The following is a 20,860-nucleotide window of genomic DNA, read 5'->3' on the forward strand; positions in this document are numbered from 1 at the left end:
TAGAAAATGGGCCCTGCTGAGTGGGCCTTCCGACAGGCCAAATGCTGACTGCATCCGGCGCCAGCTTTTCTGCCCGCTCCTGCTGGTCAGGTGAGGAAGGTACTGTGTGTCATCCTGTAATGTTAGTATAGTAGGCTACACATATTGGCTCACAAAAAAATGCAAGGAGGTGGCACTGCTGGGCATACTAGAGAAAGTGGGCGCACTGCTATAACTACTGCTAGGATACAAGAGACAATGCTGTTTTTACTGTTGTTAGAGATACTTCAATGACTACTTCTTAGGACACAAGAGTACCTACTGGAATTACTAAACGCAGGCTCTGTTGTGTCTACTTATGTCACTGCTTGGGGCAGAAAGTTGGCACTGTTATGAAAACTGTAGACAGGCACAGTTGCGGTTTTTGTAAATCGAAGAACGCCTACATTTAAGGGGCGCACAACTGTGCTAGGAATACTGGGGCTGAACAGTGACCAATATTTCACGGTGTTTATTTGGGGCAAATAATTGTTAACGCTCATGGGCAAGGTCATCTCTCCCTCTGTACCAGTCTGTCATTTATTCCATTCTTGTTATCAGGCTAGTTTTTATCTCATGTTATGTATGTTGACCCCTTCATCATATGTACAGGTCATTAGAATTAATGGCATGTCGATAATAAGTAATAAACACTTATCAAAGAAATGTCAAAATGGTTGTAAGGCTGGGTTCAAACTGTGTTTTTGCAAGTCTGTTTTATGCAAAAAAGGATGAAAACACGGATGCATTTAAGTGCATCTGCTTTTATCCGTTTTTCCACGGACTTACATTATAAAAAAAAGAATTAAAAAAAAGAATTAAAATGCATTCTTTTTTTAGGGCGTCCACTTTTTTGCATACAGATTCAGTACTTTTACCTCAGAGGTCGAGGTGTGAGTACATTGCGGTATACAATGTCAGACCTTTCTGACGATATGCCAATGTATACCCCTCCCATATAGCACTCCAGTGTGAACACAGCTGGTCTCTGGTCTGCTCTGCACCTGGAGGTGGGGTTAATTGATCTCAGGTGCTTAAATCAAGGCTCAGCACTCACTGTGTGTGCTTGCTGACAAGTGGTTGAAAATAAGTGGAGTTGAAAAAAGCAGTTAAAAGAAGGAGTTACAAGTTCTGGTAAGTGCTAAATCTCTTCCTTTTCCGGTTTTTTTTTGCACTGAGGATGATGGCTAGCGAGATGGAAGGTTTCATTCAGTGCGCAGTCTGCCGCATGTACGCACAACTGGAGCAGGAGTTCCAGGGTGAGTACCGCTGTGACAGATGTGAGCATGTTGCCCATCTAGAAGCTCGAGTTAGAGATCTGGAGAAGCATATTGCAACACTGAGGGAACTTGGCCACCTTGAGAGGGAACTTCGGCTCACTGAGCAGGAAGTTAGCGGGGTAGTGATGGAGGGTGGTGATCTAGATCAGGAGGCCCAAGTAAGTAGCTGGGTTAATGTAGTTAGAGGGACCAGTAAGGGATCCAAGAAAAGGAAGGCCACTTCTCCTACTGTATGCCCAAGCAAAATTGCCAAGTTAGGTGATGATGCAAGGGCATCCGTGTCAGAAATGGCAGCTCTAGTGGAACCTGTTCTCCCTAACAGCCGGGGGAACAGTCCAACTAGTAGTGGGCGGGATGGTATTGTAGGTAGGCCTAGACAGCTAGTGGTTGTAGGGGATTCTATAATCAGGAAGACGGATAGAATAATTTGTCGCCAAGATTGCCTCAACCGAATGGTTTTCTGTCTCCCTGGTGCCAGGGTTTGGCATGTGGTGGAAAGGGTAGATAAATTACTTGGGGGGGCTGGGGATGACCCAGCTGTTGTGGTCCATGTGGGAACCAATGACAGGATACAAGGTAGGTGGAGGTCTATTAAAAATAATTTAATCTAAGTTGAAGGGAAGGACCTCCAAGGTGGTATTCTCTGGAATACTGCCTGTGCCATGCGCATCGCAGGAAAGACAGCGGGAGCTTAGGGAGTTAAATGCATGGCTCAAGTCATGGTGTAGAGGAGAAGGGTTTGGGTTTTTAGAGCACTGGGCTGAATTTTCATTGGGCTACAAACTGTTTTCCGCAGATAATTTGCACCTTAATGGAAGGGGGTCCACTGTGCTGGGGGAGAGAATCCTAGAAGGGGTGGAGAGGTTTTTAAACTAGGGATGTGGAGGGAGGACAATGTAGTCTGTAATATAGTGGCGGATAGGTTAGAGAGGGGACAGAACATTGAGGAGGGAGGAGAAGGGTCCTGTGGGGGGAGGATAAGAGCAGTGGATAGGGAGATCCATATGTTGCGGATGAACAGTGGGGATGATTGTAGCCACAGCACTGTAATAAATCCTATTTCTTATAATGTAGCGGGTAAATTCGATGGTAATATAAAGTGTATGGTTACTAATGCCAGAAGTCTAGCCAGCAGGATGGGGGAGCTAGAGGCCTTGGTTCTGGAGGAGTCCATTGATGTGGTTGGTGTGACTGAGACATGGCTGGGCTACTCACATGACTGGGCTGTCAATATTCAGGGATTTGCATTGTTCAAAAGGGACCGGGTGGGCAGAAGGGGAGGAGGAGTATGTCTGTATGTCAGAAGTGATATTAAAGTGAGTGTAAAAGATGCAATAGTGGGCGATGACTGTGATGATGTGGAAGCATTATGGGTAGAACTACAGAAGGAGGTAAAGAGTGAAAAAATTATTCTTGGTGTAATCTATAGACCCCCCAACATTACTGAGGGGATAGATGGTCAGTTGAATAGACAAATAGAGCGGGCTGCCTGGGAGGGAACAGTAGTGGTAATGGGGGACCTCAACTACCCAGATATAGATTGGGGTCAAGGTTCAGCTAAAACCACAAAGGGGAGGGAATTTCTTAACCTCCTGCAGGATAATTTTCTGGGCCAGTTTGTGGAGGAGCCAACTAGAAGTGATGCCTTGTTGGATCTGGTTATTTCTAACAACGCTGAGCTGGTTGGGGATGTCCATGAACACCTGGGTAATAGTGACCACAATATAGTGACTTTTAGCTTAAAGTGTAGAAAAGAAAAACATGTTGGTAGGGCAAAAACTCTTAATTTTAAAAGGGCCAATTTTCCTGGGTTAAGGGCAGAACTTCAGGGCATAGACTGGGAGCGGCTGCTGTCACATACTGATGCAGCTAATAAATGGGAAATCTTCAAATCCACATTAAATAACTGTACTGCCAAATATATTCCTATGGGTAACAAATATAAACGGTTAAAATCCAATCCCACATGGCTTACAACCGAGGTTAGAAGGGCTATTAATGACAAAAAAGGGGCATTCAAAAAATACAAATCAGAGGGGTCAGCTGTAGCCTTTAAACATTACAAAGAAGTCAACAAAACCTGTAAAAATGTAATAAAAGCAGCAAAAATTCACAATGAAAGGCAAGTAGCTATAGATAGCAAAAGAAACCCCAAAAAATTCTTCAAATATATTAATGCAAAAAAACCAAGGACAGAGCATGTAGGACCCCTAAATAATGGCGAAGGGGAATTTATAACTGCGGATCAGGAGAAAGCTGAGTTACTTAATGGCTTCTTCAGTTCTGTATATACAAAAGAAGAGGATGGAGCTGTTGTGGGTGGGGCCATGTACTGAACTGGTTTACTATAGATATGGTCCAAGATAAATTAAACAAACTCAATGTAACCAAAGCTCCAGGGCCTGATGGATTACACCCCAGAGTTCTTAGGGAATTTCTCTACCCTTGTATGAAATATTCCGTGATTCTTTGCTTACTGGTATTGTGCCGAGGGACTGGCGTAGTGCCGATCTTTAAAAAGGGCTCTCGAACTTCCCCAGGTAACTATAGACCTGTAAGCTTAACATCCATTGTGGGGAAACTATTTGAGGGGCTTATAAGGGACTACATCCAGGAATATGTAGTGGCTAATAGTATTATAAGTGATAACCAGCATGGTTTTACTAAGGACAGAAGCTGTCAAACCAACCTAATATGTTTCTATGAAGAGGTAAGTAGAAGCCTGGATGGCGGCGGGGCTGTGGATATCGTGTACCTGGATTTTGCAAAAGCGTTTGACACAGTTCCTCATGGACGTCTGATGGGTAAGTTAAAGTCTATCGGTTTGGAAAATTTAATGTGTAACTGGATTGAAAACTGGCTTAATAATCGTACCCAGAGAGTGGTGGTCAATGATTCCTACTCCGAATGGTCCCCGGTAATAAGTGGTGTACCCCAAGGGTCAGTACTGGGCCCTCTTCTGTTTAACTTGTTTATTAATGATATTGAGAATGGAATTAACAGCAATGTTTCTATCTTTGCAGATGACACCAAGCTTTGTAGTACAGTACAGTCTATGGAGGATGTGCAGATGTTACAGGATGACTTAGACACACTGAGTGTTTGGGCGTCCACTTGGCAAATGAGGTTCAATGTGGATAAATGTAAAGTTATGCACCTGGGTACTAATAACCCACATGCATCATATATCCTAGGGGGAGTTACTCTCGGAGAGTCACTAATGGAGAAGGATCTGGGTGTACTTGTAGATAATAGACTACAGAACAGCACACAATGTCAGTCAGCTGCTTCTAAGGCCAGCAGGATATTGTCATGCATTAAAACAGGCATGGACTCTCGGGACAGGGATATAATATTACCGCTTTATAAAGCTTTGGTGCGGCCCCATCTGGAGTATGCTGTCCAGTTTTGGAACCCGATTCATAAAAAGGATGTTCTAGAGCTGGAGAGGGTACAAAGACAGGCAACTAAGCTAATAAGGGGAATGGAGCATCTTAGTTATGAGGAGAGATTAAAAGAATTACATTTGTTTAGTCTGGAGAAGAGACGTTTAAGGGGAGATATGATTAACTTATTTAACCCTCTAAGGACCGTGCTAACTTTCGTTTTTGCGTTTTCGTTTTTTCCTCCATGTGTTTAAAAGGCCATAGCACTTGCATTTTACACCTACAGACCCACATGAGCCCTTATTTTTTGCGTCACTAATTGTACTTCGCAATGACAGGCTGAATTTTTCCATAAAATATGCTGCGAAACCAGAAAAAAATTATATGCGCAGTGAAATTGAAAAAAACCTGCAATTATTTTTCTTTGGGGGGGCTTCATTTTTACGCCGTGTGTCCTATGGAAAAAACTTAGTTGTTATATATGTTCCTCAAGTCGTTACGATTAAAACGATATATAACATGTATAACTTTTATTGTATCTGATGGCCTGTAAAAAATTAAAACCATTGTTAACAAATATACGTTCCTTAAAATCGCTCTATTCCCAGGCTTATAGCGCTTTTATCCTTTGGTCTATGGGGCTGTGTCAGGTGTCATTTTTTGCGCCATGATGTGTTCTTTCTATCAGTACCTTGATTGCGCATATGCGACTTTTTGATCGCTTTATATTACATTTTTTCTGGATTTGATGCGACCAAAAATGCGCAATTTTGCACTTTGGGATTTTTTTGCGCTTACACCGTTTACCGTGCGAGATCAGGAATGTGATTAATTAATAGTTCGGGCAATTACGCACGTGGCGATAGCAAACATGTTTATTTATTTATTTATTTATTTTTATTTGTAAAATGGGAAAAGGGGGGTGATTCTGACTTTTTTAGTGGAGGGGATTTTTTATTAATAAAAACACTTTTTTTAACTTTCCCTTACAGTAATATGAAGCCCCCTGGGGGACTTCTATATACACAGAACTGATCTCCCATTGAGATCAATCCTGTGTATATAATAGAGCACCGATCCATCAGATTGGTGCTCTATTATAATGGTCTGCTGCAGACCATCTGAATAGATTGCCAAGCCAGGATCAGCGTCATTCCGACGCTGAGCCCCGGCCGGCTCATTAGAACGGATCTCCCCTCCGCGATCGCATCGCGGGGGGGAGATCCCCCACTGGACACCAGGGAGAGGGGGCACAGCTGCTATTCAAATGCAGCTGTCAGCTTTGACAGCGGCATTTGAATAGTTAATTAGCCGGCCGCGGCAATCGGCCGCGCCGGCTAATACACGCGGTCCCTGGCTGCACATAGCAACCGGGGACCGCGCGCTGCAGAGAGGGCTCACGCCGGGAGCCCTCTCTGTTTACTCTTAACGGCCGCATGACGGGTATATAGATCTGGTCACAGCAAAAACAGTAGAGGGCTTCAAAACAGGCCTAGACAAGTTCTTAGAGCAAAATAATATAAATGCATATGTATAGAACCTATCACCCCTCCCCCTTCCCTGTATCCATCCCCTCCTTGATTGAACTTGATGGACATGTGTCTTTTTTCAACCGTATTAACTATGTAACTATGTAACAGCCTTGCAGAGAAGGGAAGGTATGCTTGGCAAACACTGTGTTTCTTGAAAAGATTTTTCTGTGTTTTTTTAAGGTTCCATTTCCGCATTATCCAGCCATGGCACCAGTAAAGCACTACACCACATGTGCCAAACTCAGGCCCTCTAGCTGTTGCAAAACTACAATTCCCATCATGCCTGGACAGCCAAAGCTAAAGCTTTGGTTGCCCAGGCATGATGGGATTTGTAGTTTTGCAACAGCTGGAGGGCCTGAGCTTGACACCCCTGCAACTACACTCTGTTCTGTGTGGCTTTCTCCTCTATTGTCTGCAATTAGGAAGCTACATGTGAACAACCTGGGCAGCTGCTGGGAATGCTGGGTACCTGACCCTCTGGATTTGTCCAAACAGTAGGTGATATTATAATAAACAAGATTACTAGTTTTCAATATATTCTCAATTCCAAAACAATATTTAAAATTAAAGGGGTTATCCAGCGCTACAAAAACATGGCCACTTTCCTCCGGAGACAGCACCACTCTTGTCCCCAGCTTGGGTGGGGTTTTGTAACTCAGTTCCATTAAAGTGAAGGGAGCTTAATTGCAAATCACACCTGAACTGGAGACAAGAGAGGGGCTTTCTCGAGAAGAAAGTGGCCACGTTTTTGTAGCGCTGGATAACCCCTTTAAGACTAGATACACATAAAACATATCTGCAGGGGATTTCATGCTGCAAAATCTGCTGTGGATACCACTCCTGTCAGTGTCAATGTGATTACATACTCACTTTAGGATTGTCATCTGTAAGTGCCTCCCCCATTACCCCCCGCCGCCAGGAAGATACTTTACCTGCTCCATGCTCCGGTCTTATTTGCTCGTTTCCGGAGGTCCTGCGTAGCCAATCAGTGCACAGCCCTGCCACAGTCACTGATTGCCCGTGAGCCTCAGATGTCCATGAGCCTCAGATGCGGCCCGGAGGATGGAGCAAGTAAAGTATCTTCCTGGCGGCGGGGGGTTAATGGGGGCGGCACTTACATACTCGCAGCAGGATGACCATCCGGCTGCAAGTATGTTATCAAATTGGAAATTACAAGAAAGGTATCCGCTGCGGATTTTGATGCGATCTCACAGTGTGAAATCTGCTGCGGATATGTTACGTGTGAATCTAGCCTAAAGGTTACAAGAACGCATAAATGTAACAGGGGGCTCACCTCACGGTCCCACTGTGTAAGCCAGAACCAAAGTAAGCTACTTGGTAGCGCTGGCAGGTCCATCCATACATTACATGGACCATCATTTGTGTCTGCCACAATACGTCTTTCCCTCATACCAATACATTAATTGGTTCCAGTAAGACCATTGTATGTTGAAACCATTGTATTTTGAGGCCAAAACTCTATGGAAAACTGGTGATTGGTTCTGAACCCCCGAAATGGCTTCCCATAATGTGAAAAAATATAAAATTTATAGCGACTGTACCCACAATATGATATTAGGAAGAGCCCGGCACTCACCAAGTAAATTATGCTTCTTTATTGTAGTGTAGCAAACATATGGTACAAGGACACGTTACGGCCAAGCATGGCCTTCATCAGCTTAGGGGGTACACCCCTAAGCTGATGAAGGCCATGCTTGGCCGAAACGTGTCCTTGTACCATATGTTTGCTACACTACAATAAAGAAGCATAATTTACCTGGTGAGTGCAGGGCTCTTCCTAATATCTGAACATTTTTCTCACCTCGAGCACCACCTCCCCGGAAGTGCCGTCTTCTACATATTTCTACTTTACCCACAATCTGACCCCCCAAACCACTTGTACCTTCGGATAGCTGCTTTTAATCCAAGATCTGTCCTGGGGTCCGTTCGGCAGGTGGTGCAGTTGTTCCAAACAAACAACTTTTAAACTTGCAGCTTCATGCCCAACGGCCGGGGCTTACATTGTGTATGCATTAGGCTGGCACAACTTCTCTGTCCCTCCTCATCATTAGGAATGCTCCAGGCAGATTGCTTCCTATTCATCAGCTGTGTGAATACTGAACATGGGCTGGATCGTTAAGGCACCTCTGCAATGTTCAAACAGCAGTAAATGTTCCTGGAGCATTCCTAATGGCGGGGAGGAGGGACAGAGAGGTGGTGCCAGCCTAATGCATACATAATGTAAGCCCCGGCCGTTGGGCACGGGGCTGCAAGTTTAAAAGTTGTTTTTTTGGAGAATAACTGCATCACCTGCCGAACGGACCCCAGGAAAGATCTTGAATTAAAAGCAGCTATCCGAAGGTACAAGCGGTTTGGGGGGGTTAGATTGTGGGTACAGAGTCCCTTTAAAGGGAAAAAAACCCAGCTAACTAATATGAATAAAGCAAGTCCTTACATACAATATCAGAAAGAGCTACTGGAAGCTGTAAATAACTTTCTATGTAGAAGACCAGAGCAATTTCAGGGTCCTGTACAGATTACACAGGGTCTCAGAAAAATAAAATGAAGCCGCCCTTACCAGGTGCCCAAAGGAGCAGCTCATCCTGGCCCAGGTAAAGAGCAGCACAGAACATGTAGTATCGCACTGTACTGTAGGGAGGGGATCCTAGACAAACAATCAGTGCATCCACTTCACTAATACTGGGATTTTACTAGTAAAATGGCCACTTTTATTGGTCGATCAGCTAGTTATTTTTACATGTGCTGCAGATCCTGACAGTCTGTAGCATTGTATACTGAGTCTGGTCTCAAGTTACGATGGTTCAAAAAGGACCATTGTATGTTGAAAATATTATATCCTGAGGCCATTGAAAGTTGAGGGATCACTGTAAATGTGTGTCCACATGTGGAAGATTTATTGCAGATATCAGATAAGTTTTACAAGACAGGCATTTCTTTGACCCGGTCGGGTCACCGAGATCTCAGCCGCTGCAGCCCGACGCGCGCGCTCCTCAGATGAGTCCAACGCTCATAGAGAATGACGGAGCGCTGGACTCTCCTCTCATTCTCTATGAGTGTTGGACTCGGGCGCCGATATCTCCGTGACCCGACCATCTCCAGAAGCGGGACCCAGCGGGATCACGTGAGTATAGGGGGCTCTAACGGGCGGTCAGGAGCCTGTCACCCCGTCACCGGGGGTGACAGGTCCTCTTTAAGTCAAAGAAATGCCTGTCTTGTAAAACTTAACCCTTTGAAATTGTGGCAAGGTAATTTTAGTGGTATCACTGCTGTTATCACACACAGCTATCTTTTATTCTGTCCATTTTTGGGGCAAGACCAAAGCTTTGCCAGACGAACCTGCACAGGCCTCCTTTCCCTTACATGGCCAAACACAGCCCATCATTTACTCTTTTCTGCTATGCCATTACACAGCTAGTAAAAGCGCACTGGACTGAGCAGGCTGACCCTGTGCTGGGGACGATTTACAGAACACTAACATAGATGGTAGGTGGAGGGAGAAAGGCAATGGCTGAGCAAGGTGTTATGTGAGCAGAATAAAACAAAACAAAACAAAAAAACAGCAGTAGCAGCATTGCAAAGGGACCTGGTGATGACGATGAGGACAATCTGAAGGGAGCAGGATGATTACATTCAGGAGACAGAAATAATAACACAACAACGCACTGCTTCCCATAATTTTTTTGGATGGTTTGGATGTATCCTCTGGAAAGAGCAGGCTCAAAAATTGCAGGTAACAGCCCAGGAGTTCTCCTGCGCATAGCACAACCTTATAGGGGTGATCCAGTGCTACAAAAACATGGCCAATTTCTTTTTAGAGACAACACGACTCTTGTCTCCAGCTCAGGTGCAGTTTGTAATTAAAGGGGTTGTCCAGGATTTTTCAATAAACTAGGATTGCATTGACCTCTGTGGATATTCTACATACACTTCTATTTTTAATTTAGAGTGCTGTGTTCTCAGGCTTAGTCACATGCCCACTCTGCCTGTGTTTTCTTTTCTTCCTGTGATGTCCTGTTCCCTTTCTGTTTCCTGTTCCTGCCAGTGAGGGAACAGTGAGTCATCAGGTGGGCGTGGTTATGCCTCCACATTTCTTTAGCCACACCCCTAACATCTAACATCTGAGAAGAAACTGCAGCAGTGAGGACAGCATGACAGACTACAATCTCTGTACAGCACTTCAGCATAGGTTGGAGCTATAAACAGTAAATAAAGGAAGTATGAGGGGGTGATTTATCAAACCTTGTGCAGAGGAACAGGGAAGCAGTTGCCCATAGCAACCAGTCAGATTCTAGGTTTCATTTTCCAAGGCCTTTTTAAAAATGAAAGAAGCAATCTGATTGGTCGCTATGGGTAACTGCTCCCCTGCACAGGCTGTGTTACATCTCCCCCTATATTGTTACTATTGTAGTGTAAGGATGTACAGTGTTAGGGCAGTGCTGCTGCTGCTGTGTGTAATATGGAGAGGGGAGAGGAGACTTCACCTCATGGCAGTCACCATTATATACGTTTCTTGCTGAGATAACAGAATCCTGCCTCATTAAGACCCCGCCCACCTGTAGGATGGCTTCTGTGGTGTATATGTAATCTGTGTGCTGGGGTTTGTAGTCCTACAACAGATAAGTGTGAAAAACTAGTTGATTTGGTAACATAAGTAATTGGCAGACACTGGGCCACTATGCTGCTCAAAAGACACTTGTAGTAATACAGACATTTCCTGCCTATGGCTGTGGGGCTAGATTCAGAGAGGAGGGGGTGGAGCTATATGCTTGCAGAGCTGTGATGTCACTGCTGACCCCTGTGACCTGGAAGTTCTTTATGTAAACAAACACAAATCCAAAAAGCAGCAACAGAGGAGGAGGCCCAGAGGAGAAAAAAGGTCAGAGAAAACCACTAAGGGAAAGGGACAGATTACATATTATTTACATTTCCAATAAGAAAAAAATGTTGGACAACCTCTTTAGGCTCCATTCACTTCAATGAAACTGAGCAGCAAAACCCCGCCCAAACTGGAGACAAGAGTGGGGCTGTCTCTGGAAGAAAGTGGCCATGTTTTTGTAGCGCTGGTTAACCCCTTTAAGCCCCACTGCCACTTTCTGTTTCTAGTCTCTATGTTCCTAAAGGCAGACTGGGGCTTAGGCTGCATTCACACGTCCACCGGATGGTCTTCCAGCCTGGCATGATATATCGACATCATGTCGTCAGCGGGGAAACTGTTTAAATCTCTGCGGCACTGTATAAGCAGAGACGCGCGGATTTTAAAATTTTTCCCAGCAGCTGGCATGATGTTGATATATGAAAACCATGCCGTAGAGCCATTCGCCATCCATAGATCTGCAAAATTTGCTGATGTGTGAATGCAGCCTAAGAGCAGACGGCAGAGAAGGTCTTGGGGCCAAGACATTAGGGCGAAGTGTCATTTTTGATAAATGTAAACATTTACACATTTGTTAAGAATCAACAATTTTAAGTTTTTTTTTTTTTTTTTTTTAATTGAGAGCCATTTCTTCTCCTGCTCCTTTTTACTGTCATCCATTTCTATCCCATCATAGAAAAACAACACAGATGACAATGACAGCCCTGGTAAAAATAATCAAACTTTGATGTGTCACTAAATCCAATTATATGTCGGCATATGGCACTGATGCAAATAGGTAATCTAGAATGAAGAATCAAGAACTGAATGTATAATCCACTCAGCATTATGGACCCGTAGACTCTCTAAGTGTCTCCATATGGTGCTCACTTACCACACCTGATTATGGAGGGATTTCATCTTTGGTGAGAATACTTACGTGTCTGATGTAACATGCTAACATTGTAACTTGCCACAACCACAAGGTACATAATGGGCCCATAGCAGGCTATAGCCACAATACATATTTGACAGTCTGTCAGTCTCACTGAAATGGGTGGGTTCAGATAGATGTGCATGGGTGCCTTTACAGATTTTGAAGCCCCCTCATTTCCCATGGTTAAGATAAGGAACCTCAGATGTGGCTGGCTCCTCACCTAGCCCGATGGTCAATCTGAAAGTGCGAACAAGGGAATGATCCTATTTTCTTGCTTTCTTGGTAAGGGAAGGGGAGGACGGAAGAGCATTATTTTGATTTTCGGACTCTTCTATATGGGGCTCTTCTGGTGGGGCTTTTTGGGTCTGGTCCTGTGACATGGGGGTTGCAGGGCCATTCCATGGCCCCTCTTCCCTGCGCGTGCACACTTTGCGGGGGTGGCGCTCACTGACCGACACGGTGTGGAGTTAGCGTAGGGACCCAGAGTAAACCAGAGGACCTGCAAGTTGGTACACGGGGCTATTATGGCTTGATCAAATCATATACAGACACTCTGGTGTTGATTTTTAATATAGGCCAAGTGGCATTAGTATTAGCCATAGATGGGATGTGCAGCCGTTCCTTTCTCTACATTTTCCGACTTTTACAGTTCTCCCTCTCTGAACAGCTCGCACTCCTTTATAAGACCCACCTGACCAAAATTAGCAGGATATGCCTGTGCTCATGTGTCAGTACCTTATGTCCTCCCCACTCTGAGTGCAGCAGTGGTAAGTGTAATACCATATCCATACTTGTGTCGTTTGGGGGCAGCCTCCCCCGCCGGTGGTGCTGGCCGGGTTCTGGTGGGGCTTTTTGGGTCTGGTCCTGTGACATGGGGGTTGCAGGACCATTCCATGGCCCCCCTTCCCTGCACGTGCACGCTTTGCGGGGGTGGCGGTCACTGACCGACACGGTGTGGAGTTAGCGTAGGGACCCGTGTGAACCAGAGGACCTGCACGTTGGTACACGGGGCTATTATGGCTTAATCAAATCATATACAGACACTCTGGTGTTGATTTTTAAAGTGAATGTACCACCAGGCCCAGGCTAAAGCACTGGAGGCGGGCCAACCCACCCCCAGTGGGAGGAAACCCCAGCCCCTCTATGATGCGGCTTCATTGATTGTAATTAAGTGCATCAGCCCAGGCCTGATCGTACATTCACTTTAATATAGGCCAAGCGGCATTAGTATCAGCCATAGATGGGATGTGCAGCCGTTCCTTTCTCTCCAGTTTCCGGACTCTTCTATGTACTGATAGAAAACTATAACTAAACTAACCAAGCTGCCTATGGCTTTACATCTGAAACAGTCATTTGCACTTGCCCCACTGAATGAGATCACATAGGGAGAGTCTTTTAATGGTGTTCCTCCATTTTTCTGGTGGAAAAAAAATCCATGCATGTTTACCACAAAGATGTGCAACTTTTTTTTTTTTTTTTTTTTGTTGCTCCGTTACGGCCACTTTGGGTGGGACTTAGCAGAAGGGCGTGGTCTCCTGCCAGTTAACTGATAAACTATACATCAGAAATCGGCATAACCTGGTGGCTATGAAGTTGTGGTCTATGCCACCTCTTAGGGTCCATTTACACACACACAGATTTATCTGACAGATTATCTAATAGATTATTGAAATCATAGCCAGGAACAGACTATAAATAAGGGCCCAATGTTCATTTTACTATTGTTTTTTAATTACTAGGGGTGCGCCTACCCCTTCTGTCGACTCATCTCTGTCCGAAAAAGTGGTTGTTAAAAACAGACTTTTTTTTATGTAAAAGGACCCTTACTCTAGGGGGCTTGGTTCAGACTGGCATATAAACCACCAGTATAAGTAAATCTGCCCCATAGTAAAATGATATTGTAACTATTTATGGCCAATGTTATAAGCCAGTTATGCCTGTTACTGCTGCAACCCCTATACCAAATCATTAACTGTAACCACCAAGACCAATAGCAAAAGAAAAGGTGTGGAGGGACATACAAGTAGCCGAAAAGAAGCTAATGCCAGAAAGCATCCCAACACACACACATATTCCCATCTCACATGGATAGTATACAATTACAAAACACATACTGATTAAAAAAAAACCTGCAGATATTATTAGTATAAGGCCACTTTTTTCTGGTCAGTATTTGCGTAGGTATTTAAAAGCCGATCTTTCCATTATATTGTCTCTCTCTTTATGTCCCACATTATACTCAGCAGAAAGCCACCTTAGTATGAGCTATGCATAAGCTACAACAGTAAGTCACTTACTCATAGGGATTGCATAGTTTGATCTTTTGGCCACTGTTACACCCTTGCAGTGGCACATGGATGATGCCCAATATGAGGCCACGTTCTACAATCCTGGCATAAGTCTCCTGTCACGTGACTCACTGGATGACACCTTCCCTGCAGCAGCACTTTCACACAAGGCGGTAGGTTTTAGCATCCCAGTCTTAAACCCCTATTAAGAAGGGACCTCTGCGTATGACATCATCACACAGTAACAAAACCAGCAAATCCCCTGAACATCCCTGGCATAAGGATCTACACATACAATTTTCGAGTGAAGTATACATATATATATATATATATATATATATATATATATATATATATATAAAATGAGTCCTTACTACTTCACTCAGCTAAAATGCATCCAAAACTGCAGGTGTAAATCCAAGCACTAAGAACAAAATCAGCAAAACTTTCCAATGGGGGAAACTGCAAAACCAACCAAGCTAGGAACAACGGATGGCTAGAAGGGACGGCATCTGCAAGATAACTACAATATAATAGAGATCACCCAGTCCTATAGTATAATACACATAATAGAGATTACTCATTGATGTAATAGTATACATCCTATAGGGAGCTTCTACATGGAGGCTACAAAGATGCAAAGTTACATGATGCAGCTAGAATGTGGAAAGGCTATGAGCAATGCGTATCCACCATCCATGGGGTATAGAGATGAAATCTGCAGAGCTCTGTACATAGAGGCCCATGTATTAGGGCAGCAGCTGCCACATGGATATCATATATAGCATATACCAGTCTGGAGAAATCCATGTCTGCAGCTTATACAGGCACAGCATCCATAGCACATGCACTGAGACTGAAGGAGAAGCAACAGTGAGATCCAGGTGGTGAATGCAGCATTACATGCATGGCTCTAGCTTGGCTACCTATCCTAAACAGGGACCAGCAAAGCCCCCTCCATACCCAGGGTCTGCTGCCACCTCCATACCCAGGATCTAATGCCACCTCCATACCTAGGGTCTAATGCCCCCTCCATACCCAGGATCTAATGCCCCCTCCATACCCAGGATCTAATGCCACCTCCATACCCAGGATCTAATGCCACCTCCATGCATAGTGTCTATTGCCACCTCCATACCTAGGGTCTATTGCCACCTCCATACCCAGGATCTAATGCCACCTCCATACCTAGGATCTAATGCCACCTCCATACCCAGGATCTAATGCCACCTCCATACCCAAGATCAGCTGTCACCTCCATACCCAGGATCCAATGCCACCTCCATACCTAGGGTCTAATGCCACCTCCATACCCAGGATCTAATGCCACCTCCATACCCAGGATCTAATGCCACCTCCATACCTAAGATCAGCTGCCACCTCCATACCCAGGATCCAATGCCACCTCCATACCTAGGGTCTAATGCCACCTCCATACCTAAGATCAGCTGCCACCTCCATACCCAGGATCCAATGCCACCTCCATACCCAGGATCAAATGCCACCTCCATACCCAGGATCTAATGCCACCTCCATACCCAGGATCTAATGGCCCCTCCGTACTCAGGATCTAATGCCACCTCCATACCCAGGATCTAATGCCACCTCCATACCCAGGATCTAATGCCACCTCCATACCCAGGAACTAATGCCACCTCCATACCCAGGAACTAATGCCACCTCCATACCCCGGATCTAATGCCACCTCCATACCCAGGATCTACTGCCCCCTCCGTACCCAGGATCTGCTGCCCCCTCCATACCCAGGATCTGTCACCTCCATATCCAGGATCTAATGCCACCTCCATACCCAGGATCCAATGCCACCTCCATACCCAGGATCTAATTCCACCTCCATACCCAGGATCTGCTGCCCCCTCCATACCCAGGATGTCACCTCCATACCCAGGATCTAATGCCACCTCTATACCCAGGATCCAATGCCACCTCCATACCCAGGATCAAATGCCACCTCCATACCCAGGATCTAATTCCACCTCCATACCCAGGATCTGCTGCCCCCTCCATACCCAGGATCTGCTGCCCCCTCCATACCCAGGATCTGCTCCCCCCCCCCCCATCCAGATGCCACTCACCTCCGGAGGGGTGCCCCGCCACCCATCAGCCCTCTTGCAGTCGCCCCTCCCTTTGCAGAGGTTCCCTGGTACCTGGGTAGTGGGGTGAAGCAGAGCTCTGCAGGAGACGGGCAGACAGAATGGTGCCAGCGCTGTGCTGCCTGGTACACCGAGCTGACAGTCTGTCTTCCTCCTTCCTCCAGCTCCCTCCCCCGGATTTGGCTGCTGGAGATGCCAGCCTCCCCGGGCTGTGCTGTAGTCTGGGGGTGATGCTGGGGCTGGCACTGCACCCCCTCAGCCAGTGCCCCCCGGGGGCTGCAGTCACCGGTGCAGGGGGCAGCTGGGAGTCCCGGTGACGGAGAGAGAATCCCCCGCACCGGCGCCCGGTGTGCACGATGCCTGAGCGTCTCCTTACCTCACGGCTGTGGCGGGCTGGAGTTCTCCTCGGCGTGCACCTGTCCTCCTTCCTTCCTCCGTGTTGTACCTAGCTCCAGTCTAGCTTCTCTCTCCCCCCTCCCCCACGTTACCTCTATGTGTCCCTGTCACACGCAGCAGCCACACATAGGGTTCCCTTTCCCCAGAGGGAGGGGATGCTCTGTCTGTGCCCCCGGTGCCTGGGTTCCCTTCCCTCACTCCCCTCCCCACACTGGGGGGCAGTGCCCGGGGGTGTAGTGCCCCTCTATGTGTGCGGCACACGTGCGCTCTATGTGCTGGCATGTGTCGCCGGATTCCTATTCATTACACTGCTAGCAGCTGTTGTCATGGTAACAGAGTAACCAGGAAATCACGACATTTGCAGGCAGCACAATGTGTCAGGCGGCTGGGGGTGTAGAGGGGAGAAGCGCCTTATTGTACACACCGGGGCTCTGGGAGCCTGTCTGCTGCCAGGCACACAGGGGCACCGGCTACCCATACCCGTGTGCTGCCCACCTCATGTGTCAGCGGGCTGCTGTGTGGGAACAGTGCAAAGTCACTCTCCTAATGTGCACAGAACAACTGAACATAGCAAACGTGTCAGGGATGGAGGATGTCGCACTTCAGAGAGCAGTATGAGGCAATTCTACCATGACCGAAGGATATTGCAGCCTGCATGGCCACCTTTACTAGGATATGCCATTACTGGTGGGAGGGATCTGACCCCTAGGACCCCCCCACCCATCCTGGGAATAGTGAGGAGACACTGCCATAGTCCTACATCATATATCTTACATATATGTCGGAGAGAATATTCCACAGGATAGCCATAGCCCTGAGGTGGCACCCACCACACATGATCAATCCAGTGCACAGATGTGTATTGATGAGACACAGGTGCAGGGGAGAAGAAGCGGCCACGGGGTTGTTTTGCGATGGGTCGTCGCCCACGTCTCTAGTTTAGTGCTGTGTACCCTTTACCTATACCCATTGTGAGAGAACTGCAACCAGCCACAACTGGCAGCCTCCACTCTTCATAAAGCAATGGTGTAGTGTGCCTTGCCATCACCTGGAGTTAGACTAGGTATTGTGCCACCCCAACTAGACCCCTAAATACAAGAATAGCAATGCATACCGTGTATGCAGCATCGCTCACTGAGGCCACACAAAGGATTATGGGGGAGATTTATCAAAGGGTGTAACATTTAGACTGGTGCAAACTGGCCACAGCAATCAATCACAGCTCCTCTTTCCTTTCACCAGAGCTGGAAGCTGAGCTGTGATTGGTTGCTGTGGGCAGTTTGCACCTGTCTAAATTTTACACCCTTTGATAAATCACCCCCTATGTGTCAAGAAGTGGAGTTTAAAAAAAGAGAAAAAACGCTCCTCACCAAGACCACATATTACCATACCGGTGACTAAATAATACCATATTCAAAGCCAAAACTTCCACAACGGGGGAGCACCATTAAAGTATAAGCCCAAGTGCAAGCTCAAAATGGCTGAACCACCTGAACCACTGCCTGTAAACATATCCACTAATCCAACAGATAGAAGCACTCCATATCCCAATGATATACAGTACCATCACTTTATAATATAGCAGCCACTCTGTATATGCACACCAGCCCATAATTCTCAGTAGAAACAATGCAGTATTCAGCCTCAATGCACGTGGAACAGTCCGGCTGTCTCTATGCTACTTTTCCCAATCTCCTCCGTTAATGCTGTGGTACTGTACAGTGCTACTTTGTATACAAAAAAGTAACTCAATGTATTCATGTAGTGAAAATACTAAAATAAACTGAGCACATATATACCTAGATACATATGTGCTACATCCAGCGCTTGGAGTGGTATTTCCGTTATAAATGTGCCTATTGGTAAATATTGTGCATACAAATATATTAAAGCTTGTTGTCACACAGCGATGCCTGATCTCATACACATCAGTAGTAAGTCTGCAATAAAATGGCCACTACAATGCAGATATTGGAAAAAGTCTACCTATTATCCGTTGTATGCATATAGTCCTGAGGCAGAGATCATGCTGAAGTTCAGGTTGAGAGGCTGTGGCCCGCTGTACTTAGTGTACTTAGCTCTGCCAGTCACTTTTGTAGCTACTTTTGCCTTTGGTCACAAGAGATTTTAGTTTTTGGCCACGTCACCGAGCATATATATGGGCCCATTAGGAGACCTTATGGTTAAATACGTAGATGCAGGAGCAGACTACCTTTTGCTTAACGCCTTATGTACTGCAGTGTGTAAGTAACCCAAAGTTCACTTCTATGTTGCAACACAAAAAAGAGTTACAAAGGAGGACAAAGAGATCTCTCCTTCACTGTTAATGCACTGATAACCCCTGACCTCTGGCACATTTTCCTGCTTGATTGCAACAGCGAGAACAGAGGTCAGGGGTTATCAGAGAAGTGAAGCAAAGATCTCCTTATCCTCTGCATATTAACCCTTTTTTATGTTGCAGCATGTAAGTGAATACTGGGTCACTTACACACTGCACTACATAAGGGGTTAAGCAGACAGACTCCAAATCAAGGCCTCCATTGGTTGATAAATTTGATTTCCATTGATGATTTTTGTGCGAGTTTGTCTCATTGAACAAAGTATTCAATGAGAAAATTTAATTCATTCAGATCTAGGATGCGTTATTTGAGTGTTTCCTTTATTTTTTGAGCAGTGTATATTGACCAGTGATCACATGTAGGGTATATTCACATGAACGGGCTCGCAGCGAGATTCTCGCTGCGAGCCCGGCAGGTCCTGGCAGTTCCCATACACTACATACTTGCTGCGGTCTAAACGACCGCAGCGAGTATGTAATTCTGCCGCCCTTAACCCCTTCTGCTCCCGCCCGGCTCCCCCGCTGTAAGCATACTTTACCTGTCCTTGCTGCACGGGTCCGGCGTCCTGCTCTCCCGTCCGGCCAATCAGTGGCTGCAGCTGGGCAACACACTGATTGGCCGGACGGTAGAGCAGGACGCCGGACCCGTGCAGCAAGGACAGGTAAAGTATGCTTACAGCGGGGGAGCCGGGCGGGAGCAGAAGGGGTTAAGGGCGGCAGAATTACATACTCGCTGCGGTCGTTTAGACCGCAGCAAGTATGTAGTGTATGGGAACTGCCAGGACCTGCCGGGCTCGCAGCGAGAATCTCACTGCGAGCCCGCCCGTGTGAATATACCCGTAAAGAAGTAAAGACTCCCAGAGAAATTGAACTTTTTCGTGTATTCCTAACTTGACCAGGGGAGTTAGAATACCTATACAGATCTCCTCCTTTGCTAGGCTCTATACCAAGCCTTAGCATGTGTTTATACAGACAGATTTATCTGACAGATTTTTGAAGCCAAAGCCAGGAACAGACTATAAACAGAGAACAGGTAATAAAGAAAAGACAGAGATTTCTCCTCTTTACAAATCCATCCCTGGCTTTGGCTTCAAAAATCTGTCAGATATCTGTGTGTGTTAAGGCCTAGTCAATTTGCAGATCCCTGCAATCTAAAGCAAGTAACTAAACTGCCGCATTACCTTATAACTAGTGATGAGCGAATATACAGAGGGTACAGCCTATGGCTGTATCCATGTTTTCCAGGACCCCCTAGGGTTGCATCCAATTTCTCCAGCCATTGGAAGTCAATTGCCAAGCGTTTGGGTTTGGCCAAACCTGAATGTTTGGCAAGCTTGCTCATCCCTACTTATAACTAGTTCCAGCTGTTAGCCTTGTTTCTGCTTAGCACTGTGTCCATGTTGTAATCACGTCATTGTGTGGACTTAGGAGGTCTCGCTCAAGGCTGCCTACAGTCCACACTAATAGGGAAGTTCTGCTCAAACACTTGTTCCTAATCCAGACAGTTAAAATTGGCAAAAGCCAAGAGAGGTATCAGTTACTCAAGGACTCACGTGCTTTACCTAACTCTTTGTTGACTGTAAGTGCCTAGTGGCTTACACATCACAACTGTGTTTTCTGCATAAGCCCTTTATGTGAAACTGTGCCGTAGCATTAACTGTAAGAGTCTGCTTCAGTACACTACATCACAGGTTGCCA

At 45.9% G+C, this 20,860-nt stretch overlaps 1 protein-coding gene across 4 annotated transcripts in view; it reads right to left on the reverse strand.

Moving 5' to 3' along the window:
• Positions 1-17,119, reverse strand: part of PRR7 (proline rich 7, synaptic) — a 55,007-nt gene extending 37,888 nt beyond the window's left edge. For 2 of the 4 annotated variants that reach the window (XM_069954505.1, XM_069954479.1), the window contains exon 1: positions 16,805-17,119. The gene's annotated coding sequence lies outside the window, so the exon portion shown is untranslated. Of the gene's footprint in view, positions 1-16,410; positions 16,461-16,482; positions 16,603-16,804 lie in introns of those variants that run through there. The other 2 variants (XM_069954496.1, XM_069954488.1) reach the window with 2 other exon arrangements.
• Between the last annotated feature and the right edge of the window lie 3,741 nt (positions 17,120-20,860).

The sequence above is a fragment of the Dendropsophus ebraccatus genome, chromosome 1 (assembly GCF_027789765.1).
Source record: "Dendropsophus ebraccatus isolate aDenEbr1 chromosome 1, aDenEbr1.pat, whole genome shotgun sequence".
Taxonomy (NCBI): Eukaryota; Metazoa; Chordata; class Amphibia; order Anura; family Hylidae; genus Dendropsophus; species Dendropsophus ebraccatus.